Here is a 22,689-nt window from a genome sequence, read left to right on the forward strand (position 1 = left end):
TTGGGCAACGGCAGGGGTCACCTTGAGCTACAGCAAGCGGGTCCAAGCAACAGAATCCATTGATCTTCTGCTTAACTTATAAAGTTCCTCTATGGCTCCTCTTCTATTTAGCAGAGACTATCTTCAAACGTGCTGCCTGTAAAGGGTGGGTCACAGGTGGTGCAAACTGAGTGGCTCACCCATGGGTGGCCTCAACTGAGTCACTCAGCTTGCATAAGTCTGCATCTTTCCTTTTACAGCTTCCATAGACAGGGGGGAATGGGGGTTTTACCTGGACTAGCACATTGCACCCCTGGATGAGAACTCGCTCATTGCCAATGCTTACTAGCCCACAGCATTGCAGTAAGTAAATGTATCACTGTTATGCAGGCACAATCACTGACCTTTCCATACAGGGACGCTGGAGAAATCAGCAATGACAGGGGAGTTCTCCACTCTTCTGTCACCATTCACACACCTGTACACAGCACTTCCTCCCACTCCAAAGAGCTCACCCTCAGGACTCCTGGGGCTTGTAGGATTGTCGCATCAATTTCCATGAAAACCAAGAAAAAAACTAAACCTATTTGTGTCAAAATACTTTATTAAAAGTGCTTACATAGATACAAAATGTTTTTATATAACATAATTATAAAATGACTTCAAGCATTTCAACACATACACCAAAGACTAAACTGCGAGGAGTTTCCAGAACAAAATACAAACATATTTAACATCCATACACTTTTTTTATAAAATAAATTCTAAGCCCTACAGCAGGTCATACAGTAACCACTTCAATACCGGGCACTTTCACCCCCTTCCTGCTCAGGCCAAATTTCAGCTTTCAGCGCTGTCGCACTGTGAACGACAATTGCGCAGTCATGTAACACTGTACCCAAATGAATTTTTAAATCAATTTCTTCACACAAATAGAGATTTCTTTTAGTCCAGAGAATCACAAGAGAGATATACACCACCGCTCAAACGCAGGGCCTGGGAACTCAGAGATAATTGCTCCAGGTGAAGGGATCCGGGTGCGAGCCACAGCATGCAGATAACGTGGATAATGACAGGACTCTGGACGGCCGCACTCCAATGCTAAAATGATGCTTTGTTCAAATAATATTTAGGACACAGCAAATTACATCACAGCAAAAGATGCTAACAGCTGACGTGTTTCGCACTAAGACTAGTGCTTACTCATAGCTGCTACCCCATAGCACACTGCATGTGTCCCCATATACTCTCCATAGCACACTCCATGCTTCCCCAATACACACTCCTACACCCCAAAGCACACTCTATGCATCCCCCATATACTCTCCAATACCCCATAGTGCACCCCATGCATGCCCCATACACTCTCCTATACCCTATAGCGCACACTACATGCATCCCTACACACACTCCTATACCACAAAGGGCACTAAGGTTTAATCAAGTACGTAATTCCAGATCTAAGCTACATTACATCATGTAAATCACTTTTTTTTTGCAGTGTATATTCTTCGCTGCTTTCTTGTGGGAAATGATGATGCCACATGTTGTACCTAATTTGCAATCTTTGTTCTGTACTTGGAACTTTTCCATTGTATGTTCCTGTTTACCCAATAATACCTTTGTGCAAAAAAATAATAATAATATCAACAGGCAGTTGAATACTTACATGGAAATGAAATGCTTACTTAACATGCAGCATATTAACCTACAACAGGGGAAAGGAAAATCCAGACAGATATGAAATTCAATGACATTGCTTTGATTTGGACCATCATTTTAAGATGAGGCTCCCCTTAGACCTGGTTCTATACAAATCTCCGCAAATTGACAATTACTCACCATGTGCCAGGAGCACCGGCAACCACTCCCTTTATGCACATTGTGGATACAACATGGGCTGTTCCTTCCTCTGACGGGCCCACTGCACCTGAAGAAATGTGCAACCCCAATGACATGGAACATTTCTTCTTAAACTTCAACTAAGGTGAACCCGTGCAAAACAAAGCAAAAGGTTATTTTTTTGGTGACCATCCACAACATGGCCCTGTTTGTGTGCATTTTATATGCATAGGCGGATAATATAATGCAAGACGGGTCATACAAGAATTTTTCCGCCTGGGTGTATGAATTTACAGTACATGTAGAGAGGGATAGACTGGTGGGGTTAGGTGGAGATCTGCAACACAAGCGGGGCTGACAATGCTGGTTGGGATTTTTAGTGCAGCAGAGGAAGGAAGCTGGGAAATCTGGAATTCTGTCAGATCAATAGCTATTTTTTCTGAGAGATGTGCATGCTCTGACAAGATAAAACAAAAAACTTTTGGATAAAGTGGTGAGTGTTTGGAACCCGGGTCTGGTTTCTAATGTTCTCTCTGTCCCTGGTGGGCAGATTTACACTGTGTGTTGGTAACCATTTACACCAGGATTGAAAGTGAGGAAAATTCTAAATCACGAGCTGTCACCAGAACAGGAATAGTGACATTTTCCAATGGGAATACTTTTTCTATTGACAACGAATAGGAGGATTTTCCCCTTGCTTTGTAGAGATTTCCACCTGTTTTGCCTACAGGAAGTGAAAGAAAATCTCCCCAATGAGACACACAAGGCAAAAAAAAAAAAAACAGCAGTTTACCTTTCACGCTATTAAAAAGGGGTGGCCTTTAGATATTCCTTATTTTTTTGAGCCTTGAGGATCACAGGAATTACACCGTACTATTGCCTACAAGGAAGATTGGACCCCCAGCCTTTCTTCTACCCAACATGCCCCAGTCCTGTGGTAAAGCAATACCAAGGGCATGAACAAAAACATAGGGCTGGAACTGTGTGCCCCAATGGACCCCAAGAAATTAATTTTATGGCACTTAAAAAACAAAAAAATGATATATATATCTATATATAGATATATATAGATATATATGATACATTTGAGACATTCAAAAGCAGTCAAACTTGGGAATTTGGAAACGGCTTAAAAAACAAAAACAAAAATTCACTAAACAAGACTAGGAACTGTGAAAGATGGACCCTCGCGCTATTAAGTGCTCAAACGTGCAGAAGTGACTAAATACGTGTCAAAAAATGGAAAAGTAAAAATTATAGCAATACAAAATCCACAGTGAAAGTGATACAAAAGTGCAAGTGTTGCTAAAAAATGCAGCGGGACAAAATAGTTAACACCAACTATCACATAAGAATAAACAAAGTAAAAAGTCCTGCGCAAATGGTGCCACTAAAAAATAAATATATAAAGAAATATAAATGTATAAAAAAATATAATATAAAAAGTCAATAAATCAAGGTGAACACACCGATGAGTGAAAAATAGGAGAAAAGGCGGGACCAGCTGTTCCAAAATAGATAAATCCAGGCTCTCAGAACTCTCACCTCAAAGATGGAATAATCAGGCAAAGTAACATAACCCCAGAGGATTCTCCTTAATATTTCTCTATATAATAACCAAGGAATTATAGATGAAGCCTGTAGTACATCCTTCTGCCACTAGAGGGCCATTTCCAATACTTGAATACAACACTGCAGCTTGTAATTCCGTGGTATAGAGCTTGAAAAAAACACAGAGGAGAGGGGGAGAGGGAGAAAGAGGGGACTCCAATAGTGTAGTAGTTGAATGAATGGACAAATTTATTAAAGCATAAAAAATGGACTCTCACATAAGCAAAAAAAGGTAACACAGAGAAGATAAAAATGAAGACCTGGCGTTTTCAGCCAGTCTTACGCTGTTTCCGGTTGTTCTACGGCTACTCCCTATGCGTTACGTCACGTCATCCCCATCGAAGAAGTCACATGACGTGACGTAACGCGTAGGGAGTGGCCGTAGGACAACCGGAAACAGCGTAAGACTGGCTGAAAACGCAAGGTCTTCATTTTTATCTTCTCTGTGTTACCTTTTTTTGCTTATGTGAGAGTCCATTTTTTATGCTTTAATAAATTTGTCCATTCATTCAACTACTACACTATTGGAGTCCCCTCTCTTTCTCCCTCTCCCCCTCTCCTCTGTGTTTTTTTCAAGCTCTATACCACGGAATTACAAGCTGCAGTGTTGTATTCAAGTATTGGAAATGGCCCTCTAGTGGCAGAAGGATGTACTACAGGCTTCATCTATAATTCCCTGGTTATTACATAGAGAAATATTAACCACTTCAGGACCGCCGTATTGCCAATGTACGTCAGCACAATGGCACAGGCAGGCACAATCACGTAGATGTACGTGAATGCCTTCCAGTGGGTGGGGGGTCCGATCGGACCCCCTCCCGCTGGATACGACGGTCTGTTTCCCTCCGGGAGCGCTCCGTGATGAGGGGATGGCCGTTGGTTTTCGGCCACCCCCTCTGGATCGCTCCTGGCCAATGAGAAGCTCCTCTTCCTGTGTAAACAATACACAGTGGGGAGGAAGTGATGTCATTCTCCTCGGGGCGGTCTTTTTGACCGGACTACGAGGAGAAGACTAATAGTAAGTGTGCACCAACACTACACTGACATGTAGGTACACACAGGCACACAAACCCCCCCCCCCCCCCCGATCCCCCACCCGAAAAATTTGCACCCTTAGAAATCCTGAAGGTGGTGATTGGTTTTCGGGGTGCCGTGCGTGAGTAGACTCCCAAAAAGTCCCACACATGTGGTATCCCCATACTCGGGAGAAGCAGCAGAATGTATTTTGGGGTGTCATTTCACATATGCCCATAGCATGTGTGAGCAATATATCATTTAGTGACAACTTTGTGCAAAAAAAAAAAAAGTTTGTAATATTCCCGCAACTTGTGGCAAAATATAAAATATTCCATGGACTCAACATGCCTCTCAGTAAATAGCTTGGGGTGTCTACTTTCCAAAATGGGGTCATTTTGGGGGGTTTTGTGCTATTTTGGCATTTTATGGCCTTCGAAACTGTGATAGGTAGTGAGGAGTTAAATCAAAAATTTGCACCCTTAGAAATCCTGAAGGTGGTGATTGGTTTTCGGGGTGCCGTGCGCGACTAGACTCCCAAAAAGTCCCACACATGTGGTATCCCCATACTCGGGAGAAGTAGCGGAATATATTTTGGGGTGCAATTCCACATATAACCATGGCATGTGTGAGCAATATATCATTTAGTGACAACTTTTTGTAAAAAAAATTTTTTTTTTTTTTTTTTGTCATTATTCAATCCCTTAGGACAAAAAAAATAAATATTCAATGGGCTCAACAACCCATCAGCAATTTCCTTGGGGTGTCTACTTTCCAAAATGGGGTCATTTGGGGGGGGATTTGTACTGCCCTGCCATTTTAGCACCTCAAGAAATGAGATAGGCAGTCATAAATTAAAAGCTGTGTAAATTCCAGAAAATGTACTCTAGTTTGTAGACGCTATAACTTTTGCGCAAACCAAAAAATATACGCTTATTGACATTTTTTTTTACTAAAGACATGTGGCTGAATAAATTTTGCCCTCAATGTATGACTAAAATTTAGTTTATTCGATTTTTCTTATAACAAAAAGAAGAAAATATCTTTTTTTTTTCAAAATTTTCGCTCTTTTTCCATTTATATCGAAAAAAAAAAAAAATCGCAGAGGCACTCAAATACCATCAAAAGAAAGCTCTATTTGTGGGAAGAAAAGGACGCAAATTTCGTTTGGGTGCAATATTGCATGACCGCGCAATTACCAGTTAAAGCAGCGCAGTGCGAAATTGCAAAAAGACCTCTGGTCCTTAAGGGGTTTATTGGTCCGGAGCTGAAGTGGTTAAGGAGAATCCTCTGGGGTTATGTTACTTTGCCTGATTATTCCATCTTTGAGGTGAGAGTTCTGAGAGCCTGGATTTATCTATTTTGGAACAGCTGGTCCCGCCTTTTCTCCTATTTTTCACTCATCGGTGTGTTCACCTTGATTTATTGACTTTTTATATTATATTTTTTTATACATTTATATTTCTTTATATATTTATTTTTTAGTGGCACCCTTTGCGCAGGACTTTTTACTTTGTTTAAGACTAGGAACTGCCTGCAGCCCAGGGTCTATTTGGATTACCAATGCCCGAATCTGAATGGATGAGGTGCGGTGCCAATACTACCACAGGCACGAGAGTATTGTGGATCAAGAGATGGTAACCCCCAGAGGTAAACATGCCCAGAAACCAACCCGAGTCAGTAAAAGCTGAGCAACCAGAAGAGATGGAACAATAACAATCTCAGGCATGTTGGGTAGAGGAAGGGTTAGACTGGGGGGCTGTTTTGGAAAAGTTGCAGGGTGCCCAGTCAGGGGGAATAAGGGGAAAAAGGTGGTTAATTATGTTAATCATCAGGGGGTCCGTGTCCCCAGGTGAGTAGCCAAGAGGGCCCCTGTCCTCAGGGGAGAAGGAGGGACTCTGTCCCCAGGAAAGAGGGGAGTCCCTGTCCTCGTGGAAGATAGAGTGTGATATGGGGTGGACTCACCATGACCAAGCCTGCAGGTCCCTCATTTATGGTTGTCTGGGCTCCCTCCAGCAGCACGGATGGGCGATCAGCATATCCCCAGGGAGCACAGCTACAGCTTGACATGCTCTATCTACAGCACACTTTTCAAAAGAACAAAGAGTACAAAGAACAGTGGTGTTGCGTCCATAAGGGGCACAGCCCCGTCTCTCCTGGCACCACTCTTTCACCATAGATAGATTCATGCATTGCATTGTAATCCTGAATTACAGTGGTTGGGTATATTTTGCAAGCACCTGATTAGAGCCATAGGCTCTAATAGATGCCAAAAAAGGTGAACAGCGGGCGTCATTCTGTGCGTTCGCTGTTCATTTAGCATTGTGTAAGCAAAGGAATTTGATTTGCTAATACTGAACCACCTCTTAGCCAATCAGGTGCTCGGGTCTGTTACCCGATTGGTTGAAACATCAGGAGCAACATCAGGCGCTGTGATTGGATGCCTGAGAGAGGACGGAAGAAGACATGGAGGAAATTTATGGGTACAGTGGCTGCGATCGTTTTATAGCAGCAGGAGTGACACTGTCACGAGCAGACAGGCAGGAGGGCAGAGGGGAGCTTCGGCTGAAAGAGGCAAGTAAACTGACCAGGGTGTCAGGGCTCAGCAGCCATGATGAACCCTGAGCTGTTTCACAAAGGGCAGGGCAGAACAAGGTATTTCAGGTGATATGGAGGGCGGGGGGCCAAATAACACAGCACAAACACTGTGCTGCATAACATGCTTTAAACTGAAGTTCCACTCAAAAGTGGAACTTCCGCTCAAGGTACGGCAAGGGCTCCCTCCTCCTTCCCCCACCGCCGGGCCAGTAAGAGTGCAACGTGCTTCACGCATGCACAATAGAGACCAGGCCGTGAAGCCGCAATGCTTCACTGTTGGGTTCCCTTACAGGCAATTGCGGCAGCAGCAACACCCCATAGCTGATGGAAACGTCACCTGCGGTGCCGACATTGCTGGACTCCAGGACAGGTGAGTGTCCTTATATGAAAAGTCAGCAGCTGCAGTATTAACACTTTCTAAAGAGCGATTATGACAGCTTCTTATTTGTATTATACCCCCCCCCCCCCCCCCCCCCCACCCGAAGATTACAGAGGTGGGGGCGGCATGGAGGATTTCTACTAAAAGAAGAAGAATCAACACAATGGACACATCTTAAAGTTGTAATCTCTTGTGTTATTTTCACCTCAATGCATCCTAATTATTTATTTATTTATTTATTCCCCCCCTCCGGTGTTGTGTGTGATCTTCTTCATTTAAAACAAGCTGTTGTGTTTATTGAAGATGCAATCCAGGTAAGGATAGGAGTATGAAATATGCTCTTTTGTGTTGCACAGATTACAGTTCCTGTTTTGGGTCTACATGGAATCTCTCTGATCGCTGGAATCAGGATTATTTAGTGATGTGAAGCGCAGGGCCAGCTACAATTCAATGTCTTTGGTCCACTTTTAAGTGGTAACTCCACTTTTGTGGGGAAAAAAAATAGCAAATAAAGAAAAAAATAATACAGCGTGTACTATTGCGATACAAGTCATGTTGTACTTCCATGCTATTAAAAACAACCTTTCCTTTTCAATCTGCAGCCGCTGTAATATTCTATAAATGCAAAGCAATATGGCTGCATGGAGCATCCCCTGCAACAAAAATTTAATTTTTAATGAGATATTTCCAATAGGAACACGTCTAAAGGGATGCAGGCCCAGCAGCTTTCCTCATTAGTGCCCTGCAGCTGCCACAGCTGACTGATAATTATGAAACCACTTCCATTAGACCCACTCAGTACAGGAACACAGACAAACACACATGAATTTCTTCAGAATGTGAATGGATCATGCAGCTGTGTGCCAAAATCAAACAGATAGGAGGATATATACAAAGATATTATATATATATATATATATAATTTTTTTTTCAGACACCCTAGAGAATAAAATGGCAATTGCTGCAATACTTTGTCACGCCCTTCTTGCGCAGCACTTTTACAAACGCAATTTTGTTTGAAAAAAAAAATGCACTTTTTGAATTAAAAAAAAAATAGGACAACAGTAAAGTTAGACCAATTTTTTACATTGTGAAAGATAATGTTACGCCCATTAAATTGATACCCAACTTGCCGCACTTCAAAATTGTGCCGGCTTGTGGAATGGCGACAAATTTTGATACTTAAAAATCTCCATACTTCTCCCGCCGCTGATAAAAGTGATCTGGTGGTGACCACTTTTATCTGGGAGCGAACCACCTGCCATTTCTAAAAATACTGGGGTTATTGCAGATATTACTTCCCATAACAACGGTATTCAATGTCAAAGTACTGACGTATAATGGCGGCGGGCAGTCCAGAAGTGATTATCTTGTATAAGAGCAGTGTGAACAGCGAGCTTTGATGAAGGATTTCTAGAGCTTTCGGCAAGTTTTTTTTTAAGCTTTTAAATTGTGGCTTGACAAATCCCAGGTGCCAGGACCACCACGGCGACTAGAAATTGCACCCTGGCACCTGTGATTTTTGTCAGTGACAGGTGCTTTTGCTACAGGGCAGGCTGCGGGGTCTTGGCCAGGAAGGTGGAGGCGGGTCAGGCATCACAGGCCCTCTGGACAGAGTGCTGCTTGGCACCACCAACATTAGTGAACATGATCAACGGCGCAGAGATGGAGCAGGAAAAGAGTGGTGGAGCAGCTGCTGACACTGCGGGAGGGGCGAGCGGCCAGCAGAGTGAAGTCCAGCTGGGGATCCATGGTGGCCTGTCACCCCCACTGCTGCTGCCACCCCCCCCCCCAGGGTATTGCGGGAGGTGGTGGCTCTGCTCAGGAAGACATCAACCTGGATCAGGAACATGGGGGATCTGGAGTCAGTGGTTTCCCAGCACCACAGCACCCTGCTCCTCTGGCTGGAGGAGAGGCTGAGTGGGGAGAAGGGGTGCTGAGCTGGGGGCAGTTCATAGAAATGCTGGAGAGCCCACAGACCAGGATGTCCAGCCCGGGCACACACTGCACACAGCAAATTGATTTTTTTATTTTATTTATCATTTGGATGCAGAACTTCTGTTCGATATTTTTTCTTTTTACCTTTGCTATATCATATTCAACATTTTCCCCATAGTAGGCTTGCTGAGTCTGGTAGTCCTCCAGACTTTATGGCATTGTTCATTCGTTATTTTCCTTTTGCGGTAGGGAAGTGGATACAGTCAATTTTAATGTTAGCCCCATAATAAAAAAAATGGAGAGAAGCGCTAATCCCATGTGAAAACCTAGAAAAATATACAGTATACCGTATATACTCGAGTATAGGCCGACCCGAATATAAGCCGAGGCCCCCAATTTACCCCCAAAAAACTGGAAAAAATTATTGACTCGTGTATAAGCCGAGGGTGAGACATGCCTGTCCATCCCTGTGTGTCCGTCCATCCCTGTGGGTCCATCCATCCCTGTGTGTGTGTCCATGCATCCGTGTGTGTGTGTGTGTGTGTGTGTCCATGCATCCGTGTGTGTGTGTGTGTGTGTGTGTGTCCATGCATCCGTGTGTGTGTGTGTGTGTGTGTGTGTGTGTGTGTCCGTGCAGCCTACCTGTGTCCAGCCTGCCTGTGTCCGTCCAGCCTGCGTCCCGTCCAGCCTGCGTCCCGTCCAGCCTGCGTCCCATCCAGCCTGCGTCCCGGCCCGGCCCGGCCCGTCCCGTCCCGAGCCGAGCCTCCGTCCTTCAGCTCTTCGTCGGCGGCCATTCTAGGATTCAAAAGCCGCGCCTCCGTCGGTGATAGGCGGAACACTCAATTTCCCACTGACTGCTGTTCCGCCTATCGGATGTCCGTGATAGGCGGAACACTCAATTTCCCAGCAGCCTGTGTTCCGCCTATCACGGGCATCGTCTCATCCTCGTCCGTAGTACGAGGATGAGACGATGCCCGTGATAGGCGGAACACAGGCTGCTGGGAAATTCAGTGTTCCGCCTATCACAGGCGAAGGCGGAGCCGGAGGCGCGGCTTTTGAATTATAGAATGGCCGCTGTCTGTCTGCTCGACACGCTGATCGAGCGGGCAGACAGCGATGACTCGAGTATAAGCCGAGGGGGGCACTTTCAGCCTCAAAAAAGAGGCTGAAAATCTCGGCTTATACTCGAGTATATACGGTATGTACTCTACAGTGAGGGGAAAAAAGTATTTGATCCCCTGCTGATTTTGTACGTTTGCCCACTAACAAAGAAATGGTCGGTCTATAATTTTAATGGCAGGTTTATTTTAACAGTGAGACAAAATATCAAAAATATCCAAAATAAAAACAAACACATTTGAAAAAATTTTTATATATGGATTTGCATTTTAATGAGTGAAATAAGTATTTCATCCCCTATCAATCAGCAAGATTTCTGGCTCCCAGGATTATTCTATAAGGTAACAAGCTGAGATTAGGAGCACTCTCCTAAAGGAAGTGCAACTAATCTCAGCTTGTTACCTGTATAAAAGACACCTGCCCACAGAAGCAATCAGATACCAATCTCTCCACCATGGCCAAGACCAAAGAGCTGTCCAAGGATGTCAGGGACAAGATTGTAGACCTACACAAGGTTGGAATGGGCTACAAGACCATCGCCAAGCAGCTTGGTGAGGAGGTGACAACAGTTGGTGCGATTATTTGCAAATGAAGAAAAACAAAATAACTGTAAATCTCCCTCGGTCTGGGGCTCCATGCGAGATCTCACTTCATGGAGTTTCAATGATCATGAGAACGGTGAGGAATCAGCCCAGAACTACACGGGAGAATCTTGTCAATGATTTCAAGGCAGCTGGGACCATAGTCACCAAGAAAACAATTGGTAACACACTAAACTGTGAAGGACAGAAATCCTGCAGTGCCTGCAAGGTCCCCCTGCTCAAGAAAGCACATGTACAGGTCCGTCTGAAGTTTTCTAATGAACATCTGAATAATTCAGAGAACTGGGTGAAAGTGTTGTGGTCAGATGAGACCAAAATCAAGTTTTTTGGCATCAACTCAACTCGCCGTGTTTGGAGGAGGAGGAGGAGGAATGCTGTCTATGATCCCAAGAACACCATCCTCACCATCATGGAGGTGGAAACATTATGCTTTGGGGGTGTTTTTCTGCTAAGGGGACAAGACAACTTCACTGAATCAAAGAGATGACGGAAGGGGCCATGTACTGTCAAATCTTGGGTGAGAACCTCAGCCAGGGCATTGAAAATGGGGCGTGGATGGGTCTTCCAGCATAATGATGACCACAACACACGGCCAAGGAAACAAAGGAGTGGCTCAAGAAGCACATTAAGGTCCTGGAGTAGCCTAGCCATTCTCCAGACCTTAATCCCATAGAAAATATATAGAGGGAGATGAAGGTACAAGTTACTAAATGTCAGCCTTGAAACCTTATTGACTTGGAGAGGATCTGCAAAGAGGAGTGGGACAAAATGCCTCCTGAGATGTGTGCAAACCTGATGGCCAACTTCAAGAAACGTCTGACCTCTGTGGTTGCAAAGTCATGTTTTGCAAAGGGGTCAAATGCTTATTTCACTAAATGTAAATCCATTTCTAACTTTTTTTTTTAAAAACGCATTGCCATCGTCCTTGCCGTGCTTTTTGGGCGCTAGCGGTGCGCTTTTAACCCCTGCTAGCAGCCAAATAAAGGGTTCAAAGCGCTGCTGCCACGGCGCTGCCCACTGATTTCAATGCTAAAATATTTCCATTTATCGGTTATATCTATCAAAATCCATAGGTCATTTTTGGCTTTTAACTCTATGAGGGATGGGGGGGAGGGGTTGTGCTAGAAGTGATTTGGGCTGAAAGGAGGGATTGGAGTGGGATGTGAGTTGGGAGGCAGGATTGGGGGACATATCTGTAGTGTATACTACCACATTGAATTTTTGAATTGGATATACTGATGGCAAGTGACTCGCTGCTGTAGGCACCTTATAGCTTATCCGTATCTAAATGTGATTGGTGGGGCTGCACTGCTGTAGTGACTGTCAAATTAATTTATGCAAGAAAGATAACTTAACATTGGTGTGCAAGGATGTAAATAATGGTAATTCAAATAATGTGACATTGAGCAAATAAATATCTAAAAACGTGAGAACTCATAATACAATCCATACCACTTTAGGTGATGATTACAGTGCAATAAATATTTGAAAAAGAAGGTGAAAATAAATATATGTAGGCATTCATCTGGCAATATTCAATGATTGCTATGAAGACGGCAGAATATTAATTATGATTTATAGACTGTGATATTGGGGTGTTTATCTCAAGTGGAAAGATGCATTTTGGTGCAGTGACTCCACATCAGACAGGCATTTATAGTTAAGGGCCTGGTAGCCCATGTTTATTAAAGGGAAAAACAAAACAAAGGTCCATCCAGGAATCCCACGCAGGGGTCCAAGCTTCAATTAAATACACAAAATCAAAATCTCTTGTACTATGTCTGCAGTCTCTGACCATCTCCTGTATCTTGTCTGCAGTCTCTGATCATCTCCTGTATCTTGTCTGCAGTCTCTGATCATCTCCTGTACTGTCTGCAGTCTCTGATCATCTCCTGTACTATGTCTGCAGTCTCTGATCATCTCCTGTACTATGTCTGCAGTCTCTGATCATCTCCTGTAGTATGTCTGCAGTCTCTGATCATCTCCTGTAGTATGTCTGCAGTCTCTGATCATCTCCTCTCCTATGTCTGCAGTCTCTGACCATCTCCTATACTATGTCTGCAGTCTCTGATCATCTCCTGTACTATGTCTGCAGTCTCTGATCATCTCCTGTACTATGTCTGCAGTCTCTGATCATCTCCTGTACTATGTCTGCAGTCTCTGATCATCTCCTCTCCTATGTCTGCAGTCTCTGACCATCTCCTATACTATGTCTGCAGTCTCTGACCATCTTTTGTACCATTTCAGCACACTCTCTGACCATCAAAATATTGTCTTTTTTTCAAAATTGTCGCTCTTTTTTAGGTTTATAGTGCAAAAAATAAAAACCGCAGAGGTGATCAAATACCACTAAAAGAAAGCTCTATGTGTGGTAAAAAAAGGACTTTAATGTTTTTTTTGGGTACAGCATCGCATATCCACTTAGAAAAAAATGTATATTGTTTGGGGGTTCTAACACCCTAGAGAATAAAATGGCGGTCATTGCAATATTTTCTGTCACACAGTATGTGCGCAGCGGTCTTACAAGCGCACTTTTTTGGGAAAAAATACACTTTTATGAACTAAAAAATAAGACGACAGTAAAGCCCAAATGTTTTTTTTTATTTTTTTTTATATTGTGAAAGATAATGTTAGACCGAGAAAATTGATACCCAACATGTCACGCTTCAAAATTGCGCCCGCTCGTGGAACGGCGTCAAACTTTTACCCCTGAAAAAAATCTCTATAGGCGATGTTTAAAATATTCTACAGGTTGCATATTTTGAGTTACAGAGGTCTAAGCTAGAATTATTGTTCTTGCTCTACCAATCGCAGCGATAACACACGTGTGGTTTGAACACTGTTTTCATATGTGGGCACTGCTCGCGTATGCGTTCGCTTCTGCACATGAGCTCGGCGGGACAGGGTGCGTTTCAAAAAAAATATATATATATATTTATTTTTCTTATTTATTTTACCTTTTTTATTTTTAAACTGTTCTTTAAAAAAAAAATGTTATCACCTTTTTTTCCTATTACAAGGAATGTAATCATCCAATTCATGTATGTGTTTGTTAACCCAAAAATCTCAATTTTTTTTTTGTTTGTTTTTCTGTAAACTAGATAACAGGGCCATTTCCTAGTGGATGTGTATTGATTTTTACTATAAAATAAGGATATAGTTTAGCGTTGCAAAAAAAAAAAATCCGACCTCCTCCTCCCCTTATAGTCGGCCAATACCTCTCCTTCTTTGTAAGATGTTAAATAAATGACATCAAACTCTGGTTTAAAAAAAATAATGTGTTTTGCCATTTCATTTTTTTTCTTATTTTCTCCAGACCAGACTATAAAACGTAGCTACAAACTCAAAATATAAAGTGACCTGCCTTGCGTGCGCAGAAGCGAATGAAAATGTAAGTCGAATGTAAACATCTCTTGTAATAGGAAAAAAGCATGACAGGACCTCTTATATATGAGATCTGGGGTCAAAAAGACCTCAGATCTCATATTTACACTAAAATGCAATAAAAAATGAAATTAATAAAAAAAAAAAAAAATATTGCTTTAAGAGTTATGGGTGGAAGTGACGTTTTGATGTCGCTTCTGCCCAGCAATGGTATGGAGATGGGTGGGGGCCATCTTCCCCTCACTCATTTCCATGCCAAGCCAAAAGGAGGAATCCATCGTCTCCACCGCTACCGGCAGAGACCACTGGAGAGCGGCGAATCCGCCCAGAGAGACCACTATTATCGGAAACCGGGCCGCTCACTGAAGAAGATACGGGTTTTTGGCAGCTATCTGCTACCATAACAACGATATCCCTCTTCAAAATGCCGACGTATATCGGAGTGAGCCGGTCCGGAGGTGGTTGAGCAGCACCATCACATATTACATATTCATAACATTTCTGTTGTTGATGTGAGAACACATAGGTGATATCAGCAACTCTCTGTTCACTTTCCTATTTTACGTTTACATTTTATTTTATTACATTATATTTGTTTGTTTTTGTTGATAAATACAGATATATCACGTACCATTAGGTGGCAGCGCTCAACTTGCATATATGTTTATTTTGCTGTTATATTTTGAGTTTGTGGCTATATTTTGTACTCTGCTCCTCCATGGATGATTAGCTGTCATTGTCATTCTGTCTGCTTCTTGGATGGTACAGCCCTGAGAAATTAGCACTTCTCTGATCTGTCCCAGAAGTACTTCAAAAAGAAGGTGAAGGAGACCGAGGATATCGAACCCCCCCAGACCGCTACACTTGCTGAGTGAGCGCTATCAGCCCATCACCCATGGAGGTAAGTACAGTGGGGAGGGTGCTGGGTGTTCTTTACCTCTTCATTTTTTCTGACAAGGTTGTCATTTTATATAATAGATAAAGGTGAGTGTTTTTCTGTTATAATTTGAATTTGTGACCACATTTTGTAGTCTGGTCTGGAGTGCTCACTTGAGACCCGCTGGCGCTTTCCGAATTAAATTTAAAATGTAAACCAATGCCCTATACTCTCACCCCACCTCCCACACAGCCAGTGAAACTTATTTGAAGAGGTCTCTCTCCAATCTCCCCACTCACTCTCCTCTCAGCCCCCTCCTCCCCCCCTCTCTCAGCAAGACCTCTCCCCTTCCTCTCTCTGTTTCCCCCTCCCTCCCACCTCTCTTCCCCCCCCCTCTCCCCCCTCTCTATCTGTTCCCCTCTCTCTGTCCCCGCCCTCTCTCTCTCTATCTCTCTCTGCCCCCCTCCCTGTCTCTATCTCCCCCCTCTCTCTCTGCCCCTCTCTCTCTCTCTCTCTCTCTCTCTCTCTGTTCCCCTCTCTCTATCCCCTCCTCTCTCTGCCCCCCCCCCTCTCTCTTACCACCCCTTCTCACACACACACTCTCTGTGTGGAGTACTCAGTAGTGAACTGGGTAAAAATCTTCAAATCCTATGAGGCTGCAGAAGTAGTCTTGGTTGTCATTCATGAGAGTAATCGTGTATACTAGCACCTCCTGCACCCTTTCATTTGGGTATCCTTGTACACCAGTGATGGTGACAGTGTCGTTTGGGGAGAGCACCCATTCAGCAGCTTTGACACAGCAGATGGCCTGCAGTGATGGAGGGATAGAGCAGTAATAGTACTCTGTCAGGCAGAGTTTAACGACTGCTTTTGCACATACCATCAGCCTATGGTTCTCCTCCACTGTCTGTGCGGTGAACTCTGCACTGGCCATCCGCTTCATGATGAGATGCTCCAAGAAAAAGTTGGTGGTTGGAGCAATTAGCCGGTACTGGAGTTCCCTCATGATCATTGCCTCCATAGTCCACATAGTGGTGTTGGTGTAATACGTGCGAAAATCCTGAATTGACTGGTGCACTTCTTTGGTATATGTTTCTGATATTTTCAAGGCAAGTACCATTGAGGTGATGGCCATGATGTTGTAGGTGGACCGCTTCATCGTGAGGTTAAGTAGGAGCCTGTCCATGTAGTTTATGGCCAGACACAGGGACTCCAAGCTCAGGGAGTACTTTGAGTGTGATTTGATCAGTCTGCGCACCATCTTCCTTCGGTCTTCTTCATCCAGTTCTGTATGATTAAGACAGTTGTCAGGTAGGAAGTGGTGTTCAATGCTCCGATTGTAGGCATAGCTTTCATTTCCATATTCCATAAGGTACTGCAGGTCTCTTCTCAGAATATGGAGGTTATATGGTTCCACACATGGGTTCATTGTGCAGATAGGTGATTCATAGGGACTCAGCATTTTGAAAGTGGGTTCAACAGGAGAACTAGACTGGCTAATTGCTCCTCTGTCATCCACTTTTCTTTTGCTTGGCTGAGTGAACTCCTCTAGTTCAGATGTGACCTCCTCTCCATCGGAATAGCTTACAGTACTGTTAAGCTGTGAGCTGCTGGAGGAATCAGACTGAACAGCTGTGTCAGAATAGGTCACTCCAGGTTTCAGCTGAAGTGTTAAAAGCGGAAAGGTCACCTCTCCATCGGAGAAAAGGCTCACCTCTCCATCGGAAAAGGTCACCTCACCATCGGAAAAGGTCACCTCTCCATCGCTAAGCTGCGAGCTACTGGAGGAATCAGGCTGAACAGATGTGTCTTCAATTGAATAGGCCACTGTAGTTTTCAGCTGAGAAATTTCAGGCTTTGACCCCTCTTCATCAGAATAGCTTATAGGACTGTTTAGCTGAGGGCTACTGGCTCCATCAGACTGAACAGATGTATCTTCATCGGTAATAGGAATGTTCAGTTGAGGGCTACTGCCTCTCTCAGAATGAACAAACTCCTTTACATCAGTATAGATCACTGGAAGTGTTTCCAGCTGAAGTGACTGCTCTGGTTTGCCATTAGTGGCAGTTGGCCAAGCGCCACTGGGCACCTTGGGCACATCATGGTGGAGAGAGACAGCAGACTGATATGTCTGTTGTGTTCCAGTCACTAAAGGCTTAGATGTAGATTTTGCCTGTGACTTGGGACAGTAAGCTGTCTCATCAACATAAGTGTGTTTTTTTCTACAGCAGTTTCCCATCTTTTCAGGAAATAACAAAGAAATTGCAAAATAACCAACTCGCCAAGGTTCAGAACTAACAATGTGCTGCTAACTCCTTCTCCTATCACTGCTGGTCTGCTCTACCGGCTCTCCTGCACAGCTGTTTATAGCCACAGACCTACTATGATGTCATCACCAACTGTCACAGTGGGCTTCCTACTATGATGTCATCACCAACTGTCACAGTGGGCTTCCTACTATGATGTCATCACCAACTGTCACAGTGGGCTTGTTGCCATGGTGACAGTAAAAGTGACCTTTGCTTTCAGGCAGACACTGCATTTCAAATAGAAATAAAACTCCAATAGTCTCTGATGGTTTATTTGTAATAACCACATAACACAATACTGCTGACATTTTTAAAAAGCCGCAGTGCTTTCCCTGACAATGATTTCCTTATGATATCTGTGAATGGTAATTACATTTCTGTAATTTGTGATAGAATGTCTCCCCCCCATCCATTTCTCCTCATATACACCACACTCCATACTAATCCTGGGATCTATTCCATCCATTCCCCTCCCCCATCACACCACACTGACCCCGCACCTATATATAGTATGGGGGCTCATAGGAAACCCGAAACCCCCCCCATCTCCTCTACTGCACCCCCTGTGTGCTCCTTATATACTCTCCTATACACCATGTTTCCTATTCCCCATACACTCTTCTACAGCACACTCCAAGTGTCCCCCATGCACTCACCTATACCCCATAGTGCACTCCATGTGCCCACCATACACTCTCCATAGGTTTCCTATAGACTATCCTATACTTCATGTGCTTCCCATACACTCTTGTACACCACACTCCATGCATCCCCCATACACCCCGCTGTACTCACAGCACACTACATGCAGTCAGTTGTCTTCTGTACTTCTCGTTCTCCCGGGGTACCTCCAGGCTCCGCCCCCTCCTCCCCGGCTGTCTGACATCTGGCCAATAGTAGTTCTACCCTGACCCCCGCCCCTTCAGCTGAACAAGCCACTCACAAACTTCTTGAAAGTTTATGGGTTTCAATAAAGTTTTCCTGATACAAGCTCTTGCCTTCTGGGAAGTGTAGTTCGCAGCTGTGCCGGCCGCCCCCCCACACAGAAGAGGATCTGAGCCCGGAGGACTACATCTCCCAGAGTGCAGCGCGCCGCCCCGTGTTCTGTATTAGGCACATAGGCAGCAATTGGGGAAAGGATTAGTGTTGCTGTGCCGGGATGGAGTCGGACCCTCTGCTCGGCCCTTTGCATCGGAGTTGGCGCGCGGAGCCGGACTTCATCGCCTCCCTGGAGAAGAATTACCGAGACCGGAGCGGATCCGCTTCTTCCTGTGGACATGGGGAGTCCCGGGACAGTAATGGTGAGAGCCGCCCTGTGATTGGAGGCTGTGCGATCCCAGACAGACCATCTACACACTGCATGACTTTTCTATACCTCTACTATTATACTAGAGATATAATAGTACATACAATAATGTCATCTATATGTAATATTATACTCTATAATCTCATCTATATATAATAATATACTCTAGAATCTCCTCTATATATAATACTCTATATGGGCACTATATATCATTTTATTTCTCATACGATGTCATCTATGTATGATATAATACTCTATAACAGGGATATGCAATTCGTGAACCTCCAGCTGTTGCAAAACTACCAGTCCCATCATGCCTCTGTCTCTGGGTGTCATGTTTGTGGCTGTCAGAGTCTTGCAATGCCTCATGGGACTTGTAGTTCTGCAACAGCTGGAGGTCCACTAATTGCATATCCCTGCTCTATAATGTCATCTATATATAATACTCTATAATGGGCTACACAATATAATGTTGCTTTTGCGCAGTTTCTTACACATAAATAATGTGATCTGTACAGCCATAACATTATGACCACTGAGAGGTAAGGTGAATAACACTGATTATCTTGTTACAATGACATCTGAGCATCTGTAGGATGTGCTGGAAAAACAAACCCAGTCCATGGAGGCCATACAGCACAACTTACAGGATCTGCTACTGATGGCTCAGTGCTGGACACACAGCATGGGTGCCCAACCAACTACAAGTCTGGAGGGCCGCAGGTTGAGCATCTGTACAGCACACCTTCAGAGGTCTAGTGGAATCTGTTGGATCAGGTCAGGGTGGTTTTGGCTGCAAATGGACCTATTCAATATTAGGAGAGCGGTTGTAAAGTTATGGCTGATTGGTGTGTGTATGTATATACTAATTTAAACTTTTGAAGAGGCTTTAACCTAGAGGGGTGCTTTTTATATTTTATTTTTAATTTTACCCATGGGGGGGGGGGGGGGGCAGGGAAAAATAAATATAGTCGTACAGAAACTATTGTTGCTCCAGAATCTATTTTCTGAAAATTGTTCTACTCCAGAGAATAACTTTTATTTTGCTGTGGCTAAAGTTCCTTTAAGGCGGAGTTCCACCCAATTTTGAGAAGTGGTCTTTACCGAAAGACCTCCTCTCCACCCCTCGTTTTTGGATATTTAAAATTTGTTTTACTTTCTCTCACACCCTTATAGAAGTACTGTATATAGTGTGTGTGTGTGTGTGTGTGTAAAAATATTTTTAAAGCATCACCTATGGAGATTTTTAAGTACTGTATTGAAGTGTATTTATTTTCAAACAATTGCATTTGAAAGACCACTGCGCAAATAGTGACATAAAATATTTAAACAACCACCATTTTATGCTCTAGGGTCTCTGCTAAACTATATAATGTTTTTGGGGGTTCCAAGTAATTCAGACTTAAAAAAAAAAAAAAATTCAGACTTTACCAAGTGTCAGAAAAAGCCTGGTCTTGAAGTGGTTAAATCCATGTAGTGTTATTTGAATACATAAGTGCTTTTGCAGCCTGAGCAGTGGTGCTGCTTTGTCCCTCTGCATGATGGGTCATCACACAGCTTACCCTGCAGACTCTCTACTTCTCCCTGCCAGAGCTGCTGGGCTAGAGAAGAGGAGAAAAAGGACTCTGCGGGTTCTGGATGACGGTCCCACCTAACACTCAGACAGCAGGAGGGCAAGGATTGGCTGCAGGAATATCCTGGGAAGGGAAAGTTCACCCAGGGAACCACGTAGGGCTGCTGGGAACTATAGGGATTTGTGGGTGATGTAGTCCCCATCTGGAGACATTAAACTGAGTGACTTGGTGGTACTACAAGTCCCAAAAGAAAGTTGTGCCAGATGAAGGAGAAGTCTGGGCTTGGAGGCGAGACCCCGATCACTGTAACGAGCCAATGACGGCTCTTTAAACATGTGATCGGCTGTGTCTAATCACAACCAATCACATGTAAATATGGAAGTTCCGTTCATCGATTCCCCTCGCCTCACATTGACAGTGTCTGAGGAGAGGAGAACCAATCAGCAGCCTCGCAGGTGAGACCTGTACAGATAATCAGGGCACTGATTATCAATGCTGCATATCGGTGCCACCTCAGTGCCCATAAGTGTCGCCTCCTGAGCACATCATTCTTTTTCTGTCTGTATATACACTGCACAGTGCCACTTCTCTTGCCCCCTGTGCTGGGTATATTTCTCAGTATCTGTTCTTATTCGGCATGTAAGGAATCAGCACAGTACCACTTCTCTTGTCCTGTATGCTTGGTGTAATTCTCTATAATGCTCTAATTCTTTCTGGACTCTACAAACATTGGTGTGGCACTAACTGCTTTTCTTATGTTTTTGGATTTCTTCCAGGACCCTCATGGAAGTGGGATTGTTGTGCCATATGAGACCACCTCTGAAGCCAATTGGCATGATTATCTGAATGGGTCACCTGCACTATTTGATATTAAAAACAGATCTACTACATCTTACACAAGTACATAGATTGTCAGCTGTCTGGTATCGGGGAATGGTGGTTTTACTTTACAGGGTTGTGAGGTGCCCCTTATGATAGGCCCGGTACATTGCAGGTTATTGGGTACAGGTGCGGATGTAAGATGGAGTCACAGTTTGGAGGGTGATCCTTAAGAAAGGTAAGGGGAGGGGGGTGAACATCACAGATTAGGAGGTGCTCATTCCTAGCTACGTAAAAAAAGTGAAGGCAGGCCTTCACCATTCTTGATAGGCCCCAGTAATGTAAACATGTTTATTAAATTGTATTACTGTCTTTTGTAAAACTAATAAAACTTATTGAAACAGTCCATATTTTTTGTTTTGCTATGTTATAGTATAGATTTAGGTTTGTCCCAAGCATGTTTGAAGCCATTTACTGTTGACTGTCTCACTACCTCTGCTGGTAGTTTATTCCAAGCATCAACTACCCGTTCAGTAAAATGTTAGTTTCTAAGATTGGTTTTGAACTTTACTCCAGTTAGTTTGCCGTCATGTCCCCATTTGCTTGCTTTTGTTTTTTTATTGAGAAAACTGCCCTTCTGAACCTTGTTCACACTCCCTTTAATGTATTTAAAGGTTTAAGGCTGGCTTCATATATGTGAGTGTTTCTCCGCATCCAATTTGCATGAAATGCGAGTAAGACTGGCTCTTAATGGAGCAGGTTTAGACAGGTCTTGGTTGGCCGGGGAGCGGATTGTAAAAGGGTCTTGTGCGTGTTTGTGTCCAAGTCAGGTACAAATTCAGGCAAAAGTCCGCACCTAAATCGGTGAAAAGGCAGAAACCTGCAGCCACACATATGAGAATCCGGCCTCAATCATGTCTCCCCTTTCACTTCTTTACTCCAGACTGTACATATTAAGTTCCTGAAGTCGCTCTCGATATGTCTTCTCCCCCAAACCTTTTTATCTTATCAATGACTTATAGTCTGAATATTTATGGATGGTGAGGAGGAGGAGCAGGAGTCGCAGACTGCCCAGAATTTAGGATGGAGATGGAGTCTCAGATTGCCAGATGGTCCACGGTGACCTCCTGAGTGCCTTGTGAAGTCTCCTGAGGGTTGGGTGGGGGCATTTCACTGTTTGATTATGACAATGAAGCCTCTTGTACTCACAATAAACCAAACTGATCATCTCTGCTAAAGAAAAAATTATTCAGTTGAACTTTCTACCAAAGATTAACTAAACCCCCAGAGATTGCAACCCTACTGTCTCCCCTATCTGCAGCAGATATCAGACTGAGA

At 43.7% G+C, this 22,689-nt stretch overlaps 1 long non-coding RNA gene across 1 annotated transcript in view; it reads left to right on the forward strand.

Moving 5' to 3' along the window:
• LOC143940564 (uncharacterized) overlaps positions 1 to 21,759 on the forward strand; it is an 84,751-nt gene extending 62,992 nt beyond the window's left edge. Inside the window, exon 9 of the long non-coding RNA XR_013263892.1 lies at positions 21,309 to 21,759. This is a non-coding gene — a long non-coding RNA (uncharacterized LOC143940564). The remainder of the gene's footprint in view (positions 1 to 21,308) is intronic.
• Positions 21,760 to 22,689: the final 930 nt, after the last annotated feature.

Source organism: Lithobates pipiens, unplaced genomic scaffold (assembly GCF_037356315.1).
Source record: "Lithobates pipiens isolate NorthernLeopardFrog02 unplaced genomic scaffold, aLitPip1_a1.2 Scaffold_10, whole genome shotgun sequence".
In the NCBI taxonomy this organism is placed as follows: domain Eukaryota; kingdom Metazoa; phylum Chordata; class Amphibia; order Anura; family Ranidae; genus Lithobates; species Lithobates pipiens.